At 33.0% G+C, this 9859-nt stretch overlaps 1 long non-coding RNA gene across 2 annotated transcripts; it reads right to left on the reverse strand.

Moving 5' to 3' along the window:
* Window positions 1-2935: 2935 nt before the first annotated feature.
* Window positions 2936-9185, reverse strand: LOC140823155 (uncharacterized). Of its 2 annotated transcripts, XR_012116161.1 has the most exons (4): window positions 8964-9185; window positions 3964-4250; window positions 3506-3879; window positions 2936-3438 (listed from the first exon to the last, which is right to left on the reverse strand). It is a non-coding gene; the product is annotated as an uncharacterized lncRNA (long non-coding RNA). The 2 variants fall into 2 exon arrangements; XR_012116162.1 differs by lacking the exon at window positions 3964-4250 and having other exon boundaries at window positions 2938-3438.
* Between the last annotated feature and the right edge of the window lie 674 nt (window positions 9186-9859).

Consider the following 9859-nt stretch of genomic DNA (forward strand, 5'->3'; position numbering starts at 1 on the left):
GAGATTCCATGCACTATTATTACATCAGATCACATAGGATATCCACACCCGTAGGTGAGCGGTGAATCCCCGACTACAATGCACTGGCTCCTATATGTGTCGCGACTGTACCCAACCTCGCCACCTGATGACTCTCCTGGAGCCGGTAAACGAGTCAAAGCACAGCCCTAGCATATAGAGCCTCAGAGTTGTCTCGGGTCATAAGGACTAATGGTGTACAATCATAACCACGGACTTATCCTCTCGATGAATGATAACCACTTGGAAAGTCCGAGGGAGGGTTGTTCGGTATAATCATCATATGACTACCCATCTGTATGTTTGGACATCTCTATGTCCTTACCAAGAAACGCAGTACACAACATCACAGACGCTAGTCTCGAGCTCAAGCGACCTTTATCCCTGTTTTAGGCGGCTGAATCGACTAGGAACGAATTTAGAATATGCAGTGTTTACAAATGAGTTTCAATATCGAATTACGATTCATTTGTATTAAAGCATAATCAAGGACTTTATCTATGCTGCTTGCATGGGTATACAGATAAAGTATAACGAACTATGAAATAATGAATTATATTAAAATAAAGATTGTTCTTTACAACCTGAGTCAATAAAATCCCTAGTCAACAGTTGACTTGCAGGGCATCTACTCTAACACTAAATCCAGAAGAAAAAAAAAATGAAAAGAAAAATGAGCACACCTTCTCTCTCTCCAAACACATACAGCGAAAAAAAGAGCATGGAGAAAGCCCTATATTATGCCTTCCTCGAGTAGTTTGCAACTCCATTTTTTTCACCTTGGCTCCATCCTTGGAAATAATCCTTACATTTCTCCGGTTGATCATGTTAACCAATAATCGTAGTTCTCGAAAAAGAAATAAAGTACTGTAAAATTTAAAAAGATACAAAAATCCGAACAGAAACATATGAAGAATGTCATTAGGTTTCGAGTATCAAGTTGGACGACTGTTTCCTACGATACAACGGAACAATCAGCAGTAACCTAACACAAAGGTACTACGACAGTGAATTAAACAAGTACCTGAAGTTTAACACAATTTGGAAAAGAGTGACAGGAGGCAGAGACAAGACGAGAGTTGAAAGCGATATGAGGGTGAGAGATGCTTGAAGGACTCGAGGCTGCTTCTATATATAAGCACTTGAGTTCCATATGAACATTCACAAACTGGCCACCCGAAATTCCAAAGTTTGCTCAGCTAAAGTACCAACAGTCAGCTATATGAAGCACCAGCAATCAGATAGGTGGAAAGTCACATCCAACAATCAGCCATATGGAGCACCAATAAGTCAAGCCTTTTCCAGTGTAAATCGGGCCATTGATTTGCACCCCCTACGTAGGCGCGCCCGAGAGATGACCTCTTGACCAATCATTCTTATACATTCACAAAGTGTAACTCAATATAAGTTGATTCATGCTAATATCATTTTCTTATAGAGATATTATTGATTCTACACTTGCCATCCATTTATCAAGGCCATAAGATGCTTATCCAATTTCAATTCATATTGGAAAAAGCCCAATAGACCAAAGTACAAAGTCCAACAAATCAAAGGCAGCTTTAGGTGGAGAATCAACGAAGAAGGTATATTATGTGTTTATATTATATATGCAATTGTTGTGTTTGTTGATATTTTTGAGCCAATGAGCTGGATTTGTTTATGGGGAAGTGTTTCTTGTGGCACAACATAACGTAAACAAATGTGATGTTTTTTTATCCCAATTTTTTGAAAATAAAAATTGGAGAAATTTTTGAAACATGAAAGTGATAGAGCTTACTTCAAATAAAAGCCACCACTACAAGAAAATTTACATTTGGCAACGTTGAAAGTGATAGAGCTGAAAAATGTCAATCAGCCCTTCGGCGACGTGGTAATGGACATGTCGCCAACGGTGTACATATTTCGCGACGTTGAACGCACACAGTCGCCAAGCGTCGCGAAATATATTTTTTATTTGATTTTTTTTTATTATTGTAACTGGTGACACGAACGACTCGTCACCAAAGATATTAAACATTTGGCGATGCCCTTCAAACATTACAAATTTTTCTATTTTTTATGCATCCTCATTTGCCGACACTTTAGGAGTGTCACCAAAATGTGTCATCCATGTTGTTTTTGTCTATTAAATATGAATATCAAATAAAATAATTATATATAATAAAATTTAATTGATGTTCAATTTACTATATTCAATAATCAAATATTTTTAAAAAAGATAAAAAAAAAAAAAACTAGTAAAATTATGTCCAAAACAAAACTACTCAAACATTAATTAGATAATATGGCAAAAAAAAAACCTACATAGTTGTTGCCGAAGGCGAGGGAATTGATGGAGGAGATCAAGTCGAAGAGCCTGTCGGTGGAGGCGGGAAAGAGAAACCCAAAATGACTTGTTGCAAGTGTTGCAATAATGGATCAAAATTTTGTTGTTGGTCAACTATAGTATGTTGTTGCTCATCTGTCATTTGTTGCATAGCCATAATTTTTTTACCATCATTGTTATTCTTTAAGCTGATGTTTGTGGTCTTGGGACCACCCACTATAGATAGTTTAGGTGATGGACTTAAACCCTTGACATAGCGAGATATTGAGCCTAAAACTTGCATCATAATATCGATATCTTTGGGCTGATGCACATTATCGATAGTAGAAACGGACATTTCACCTTCTGGCTGAGTCGGTCGAACTTCCACCATTTCAGTCTTAAAAGAAATTAAATTATTATTATTTAGAAAAATCACCCCGGTTTATAAATTTTTATATGTTCATTAAATCATATCCACCTTATTTCTTAATATTTGCAACATAAATGCTACATAAACTCTTCTGTTACTATAGTCTCAATATGCTAATTACTTTATGCATCACTCTATACTAAAATTCATTAAAATCACATATGAAAACAATTATAATCATAAACAACAATTATGATCATCACCATTGTTAAAAAAATATAATGGAAGAAAAGAAAATATGCTCTAAAACTAAACAATAAAGCATTTGACGTCCAGGATCCAATATTCGCCAAAATCGGCAATAATTCGCTACTGGTTTCAATCCATTATTCTCTCTGATCCAAGCAAATAAGCTTGACCATGCCAAAAAAAGTCAAGAGCATAAAATACACAAACTATTCGAAGGCCTTAAAAACACCAAAATTTTTCAACACCAATAACAAACCAAAAAATATATACACAAGTGAACATAAAAAAAAAAAACAAAACATGTATACATTGAGAGGGAAAAATTGGTATTTTACTAACAAAACAATTAGTATTCATGGTTCTCCTAAAAAATAGTAAAAGATACTTACATATTTTGTATAGTCCAATCATTATTATATTCTCCTCCTTTGTGAAACAATTGCTCAAAGGTGTCAAACACGCTAAGAAACTCTCCCATCACAAGATCGGCCTTAAAAATAAAACAATTATTATCATATAAAATGTAAAAATAAATAATATTTTATAATAAAACTTACAGCAGTGTGATAATATCGAACCAAAGTCTTTGATCCATAAGCGCCTTCAAGTGGTCTACAATACTGATTATTTATATTCTTTTCGGATTTTTCCTACAAAAATAAAGAAATATATTAGTGAAAGTAATACTAAAATATTTATCAAATAATCTAATTATTACTGATCATTTGTTCATTCTTTCCAAAATAATCACAAAGAAAATCTCAATCATCTTAGCTTATTCCCTTGTATGGCTTTCTCTTTGGTGCATCTTTATTTTGCAACCCATCGAGTTGCTTCTAGCGCCTCCTCATCTTCATTCTCAAATTGCTCTCATGGTGAGCCGCTCTACCTCCACCTTCACCATACTCGTATTTGGATATATAAATTTGTTCTTCCAAAAAAAACACAAACCATTAATACATAGATTCTTATTATTATATCATTAAAATAACATTATGTAAATTTCAAAACTTACATCAAGACATCAAAGATGAGTTGTTTTTAAACCAAAATGACATCTTCCCAAACTGTAATTCGAGGAGATATTGTATCTCGAACTATTTGAGTAATTAAATCATTTCCAATTTCTCCAACATTACCCATGTATATTCTTCAAACTCAACCTCCAATTTATCATTTTTTTGATTTCTCAATGCTTTCTCGAGAACTTTACTACAAGATTGTTGTCTCCATGTTATATGTCTGCCTCTTCCATCCCCTCCTAATCCACCCTCTCTAGTACCATAAGCACTAGCATTCAAACTAGACATCATGTAAAAAATATTAGAAAATCAATAATACGAATAAATGAATGACATCAAAAATCATTGAATAAATGGACAATAACATAAAGAATAGATAAACCAACAGTAATATAAAAAATATATTTCTTATTTCTTCTGAAGTAGTGTCATTATTTTCATTTTCAATACCATCATCCTCGTCAATTTCAACAGTACCATCATCTTATTCATCATATTCTTCTAATGTGTCGCCTTCAAAATCATCATTATCAACTATAAAATCACCTAAATTGTGCAACAAATGATTGATATTCATAACCTTGATTGATTCAACATCATCAGGATGGAAGATGTCATTCTCTAACTCTGGTAATTCTACCAACAATTGCAATTTTTGTGAATTAATTTATTGCACTACATGAGAATCAAAACTAGTTGTGTCAATATCATTTCAACATCAACATTGGATAGTCTCACTGATTACGTGGGGTATAAGCCTGCACATTTCCACATTGGATCATTCTTGATATTATTCAAGTAATATACTAATTTCGTCTGCGATGCAAGTATGAATGGATCATTCTTGTACCATTTTGCCCCAATATAGATACTTGTGAATATATTTTTTACTTGAATTCTTTTCTTCCTAGAACAAGTGTCAAACCATTTACACTTGAATATCTTCTTAAACAACACCATAAAAGTTTTGCCCTTCTACATCGAGTACAAGAATACTGTTATTTTGTGTGGTTCGTCTCACATCTCTTTGTTCCATAAGAAACTTAACGCCATTGGTAATAGCACCGAAGTACGAGTACACACTGAAATTGGATCTATTAGCTAATGAATACAATTCATCTGTGGCCTCATATGACACAGATTCTCGCATTTCATTGGCTTAAAAATTGTTTAGAGAAGTATGATACATAGATATAATTTGATTTGAAATGACTCAATTCAAATTCAGCCTAATATTATTTAGGATTTAATAATTATCGTATTGACTTGAATATGTTATTTTAATTACCTTATCCCTAAACTACATTGAAAATTCAATTTCTTGTTCCACATTCAGCACTCCCCTAGCTAGTAGATCATTTCAATGCTCCCTACATGATATTTAAAATAATATTATTATCTACATGATATTTAAAATAATAATATTAAACAACAATTTAGATAAAGTCAATAATTGAAAGAGTTATATATGACTTACTCAAGGTATTTTTAAATTTCTAGGTAATTATTTAGAGCATACCACTCTGCCTTACTTCATAAAGATGGTTGAAGAACTTTGACCTCTTTATTGCCCAAGAGTCGACTAACATGCTTAAATATAGAAAGAACTCGAGACGAGAATGTGTTCACCCTTTCATCATTTCTTTCTGGACGTGTTCTATTGTTAACATATTGTTTGTAATACTCATAGCTCTCTCAATTCAATACATTCATCTAAAATACAGAGGACCACCCATTATCGCCTCTTGTGCTATATGAAGTATCAAGTGGACCATAATATCAAATAACGCTGGAGGGATATTCTTTCCAACTTGCACAAAATAATAACAACATTTGTCTCCAACAATTTAAGATCACTGATGTTCAAAGTCTTGGCACATATTTGTTGGAAGAAATTACACAACTTAACTATAGTTTCACAAACTTCTTTCTTCAAGTATGACCTGATTCATTTTGGCACTAAACGCTGGAGCAAAACATGACAGTCGTGAGACTTAAGCCCTAATATTTTCCAATGGCCTCATTGACATTTTTTGATAAGGCTACAAAACCATCCAGAAACTTCACCGATTTGATAAATTGACAAAATAAGCGTCTCTCTTAGCACTTAATATATATGTTGTTGGTGGCTTCTTTCAATTATTTCCATCTTTGTAGATATGCAACTATTTTATGATCCCCATATCTTGAAGATCTAGTCTTGCTTTTTCTGTGTGTTTTGATTTTCCTTCTATGTTCAACAATGTGCCGAGAACACTATCACATATTTTCTTCTAAATGTGCATTACATTCAAGTTATGTCAAAGTGGTAAGTATTGTCAGTATTCAAGCTGGACAAATATAATTTTTTTCGACGAATTAAGCTCAATAATTGAACGCTTGCGCTTTATACCTCCATAATGCTTTTACTTTCCAGAAATACCAACATGCACATGTTCTAACTGAGCTAATATATCTGTAGCGGGTAAGTCTTGGAGGAGATCTTGGTTCCACACGAACATCAATTTGTTTTCTTCGCCTCATTGGGTCATTTAAAGGAAGAAAACATATATGTAAGCTATCTTACTTCTTATGCCTTTTGAAAGAGTTTCTTCGTTATAAGTTGGACATGCTTTATTCTTTTGTACTTCATCCAGACATTAAAGCATACACAAGGTAATCATTGATGGTCCACAAAAGTGTAGCACACATTAAGAAAGTATCATTAGTCGATGCATCTCTAGTATTCACTGGCGGAGCCAGCTCAGGCCCAGTGTGGGCTTGTGCCTACACTGGGCCAAATTTTTTTTTTATATGTTTATGTATATATATATATATATATATATATATATATTTATGTCTAAATTTTTAATTTGTGTAAGTTATTATTATATGTTTAGCTGTCTATACTGATCCAATTTTTTTTTTCAATATTTTGTAAACCCAAATTTTAGACTCCATTTTTTACATGTTATTAGTATCCAAGTATATACTCTATAGCCTCCTTAATGTGTTTTCTCTTCTCGAGACATGAACGTCATATACTTTGATTAACAATCATTCAAATTCATTTTAATTATTGCTTTCATCTTTCATAATCTCTAAAAAATCCAAAATGTTACCAAATTTTAGGTTCGTTTTTTCGTTCAATGTTTGTCGATCATTCAATTGTTTTCAATGCTACTAGCTGTGCGTAATTTGTGTTCAAACTTTATGACACATTATTTTTAGATGTCGATTAATCATTGTTTTTTTTTTCTTTATTAATTATAATATATTGTTGCCTACACTGAACCAAGATCCTGGCTCCGCCCCTGCTAGTATTCATGCCTTCCCACAATTATTTTAATTCTTCAATTAGTGGCTGAAGGAAAACATCTATGTCTTTTCCAGGAGATGTCAGTCCAGGTATTAATAAAGACAACATCATGTTTTCAGATTTCATACACCTCCAAGGCGTTGTGTTATAGGAAACAACCATAACAGGTCACATACTATAAGTCGGGGTCATGCTACCAAATGGATTAAAATCGTCTGTTGCCAAACCAAGCCGCACATTTCTAGGATCCATTGCAAATGCTGGGAATTTCTCATCAAACATCTTCCAAGCAGAACCATCCACGGGGTGCCTTAAAACACCATCATCTTTTAGTCGCTCGGCATCATGCCATCTCATATCTCTTGAAGTATGCTTAGAACTATACAAACGCTTTAATCTAGGAGATAGGGGAAAGTATCACATCTTTTTTTTTTCGTATTTTTTGCCCTTCCGTATTTTTTGCAAGCCATCTACTAACTACACAAACAGGACAATTTTGAAGCCCAACATTCTTTTTCCAGAAAAGAACACGATCATGTTTGCATACATGGATTGACTCGTTCCCCAATCCCAATTCACTTAGATTTCTCTTTGTCTCATAGTGTGAGCCAATTAATTATGCTTGAGGAAATGTCTGCTTCAATAACCTAAGTAACATATCAAAAGATTTGTTACTCCATTTGTTCAGTACTTTCACATGCATTAATTTTACCAAGAAATTAAGCGCCGAGAAATGTACACATCCCGATACAATTCTTTCTCAATTTCCTTCAACATATCATTGAAATTCTCGGTTTGCAAACCTTGATTTCGAATAGGCTCATTGGATTCTCCTATCTCTACTGGTCCAGTCAAATCAACCAAAATGTCTGTAATTTCACCTTGAGCATCACTATCAGATAAAACTCCATGCTCTGTCGGTGGATGTTCATATTGCTCACCATGGTAGTCTCACATTTTGTATGATTTTTGTATCCCATATTTTATGAGGTATATCTCTGCTAAGCGCAATGGCTGATACAAATTACTTAAACAAGTATTGGACATCTTATTCTCCCCTCTTCATTGACGTACTCGATAGCTCGTGTTACTAACATTTGAACACCATTTTTATATTAGAGAGAGATTCAGCTGTTATTTTCTCAAGAATTTAACTGGAGTTGCATCATTTTTAACAAGAAGATCTGAAAGTATAGTATATTAGGTAGCCAATAAATATGTTATAGTATATTAGGTAGCCAATAATATCATATTTAATTGTGCAATAATTAAACATTATGAGATTTGAGACATATTTGACTATTTTTAATTTCATAATCACAAAAGAACCAAATATGGACAGATATAAAAACTTCTGATAATGGTTACGGAAGAATTTCAAGAATACACACACAAAGCAATAGTAAATATATTCTCTCTTAAATTATTGCTATAATTTCCTACTAGCCAAATCAAAACACTCGACAGAAACCTAATAATTCATTCAGCCGAAAATTCAACAGAAGTTCGTATCCAAGCATGGATTTGTTTCAGTTTATTTATACATTGAAGGTTGTTGTCTTCAAGAAGAAGCCAAAAGTTAAAATTGTAAAATTAGACCAGAAGAATACTGCTGGTAGTTGCATCTACTCAACCAAAATGTTTAAAAATTGACCATCAAAGACTGGGTAACTAGATTTAAGCAGCTTTTTTCACCTCAATAGACTTGATGTAGATGAACTCCGACTTGATGTAGATGAACTCCGGCCCTGCCTCTTCCGATTAACAGCAGCTCTCTGAAATTCTTTCGTGAAGCCACTTAACCGATAGAAAAAAAAAAGGAAGAATTGGCGATAACTGGGGATTCTATGAGGTGGGGAAGATTTGGGGATTCAATGAGGCGGGGAAAAATGATGGGAGAATGGTGGGAGAAGGTAATACTTAAAATAAATAATATAAAACATAATAAAAAAAATTATAATTTTGTATATAACTATGCATATATATATAATTATATACATATGAAAAAGAAATTTTTAAGTTATAAAATGATAAATTTTAGCTAACAAAAACTAAATATAAATCAAAAAAATAATTAAATAAAAGATTTGAAAAGACGTGGAAAAATTTTCGTTGTAACTTTAACAAATTTAAATGTTTAAAAGTAATTGGCACAAAATATTTAATATAAAAAATTTCATTAGATGATCTAACAAGTCAATTTTGTAAAATATCTATCTTTTTCGATCCGACACATGAAAAAATATTGGCAAAAACTTGTGTGAGACGGTCTCACGGGTCATATTTGTGAGACAGATCTCTTATTTGGGTCATCCATGAAAAAGTATTACTTTTTATGCTAAGAGTATTACTTTTTATTGTGAATATGGGTAGGGTTGACCCGTCTCACGGATTAAGATTCATGAGATCTACTCACAAATATTAATTTAAATATCAAAAAATATTATTTTTCATTGTAGATATGAGTTGAATCAAATCGTCCTACGGATAAAGATTTCTGAGATAGTCTCATATGAGATAAGAGTTTCATCGGTTGGTTCGATTCAATTCATTTCAATTTGACTCCATTTGACTTCAGTTTTAGATTTTAG

This window comes from Primulina eburnea, chromosome 2 (genome assembly GCF_022965805.1).
Source record: "Primulina eburnea isolate SZY01 chromosome 2, ASM2296580v1, whole genome shotgun sequence".
Taxonomy (NCBI): domain Eukaryota; kingdom Viridiplantae; phylum Streptophyta; class Magnoliopsida; order Lamiales; family Gesneriaceae; genus Primulina; species Primulina eburnea.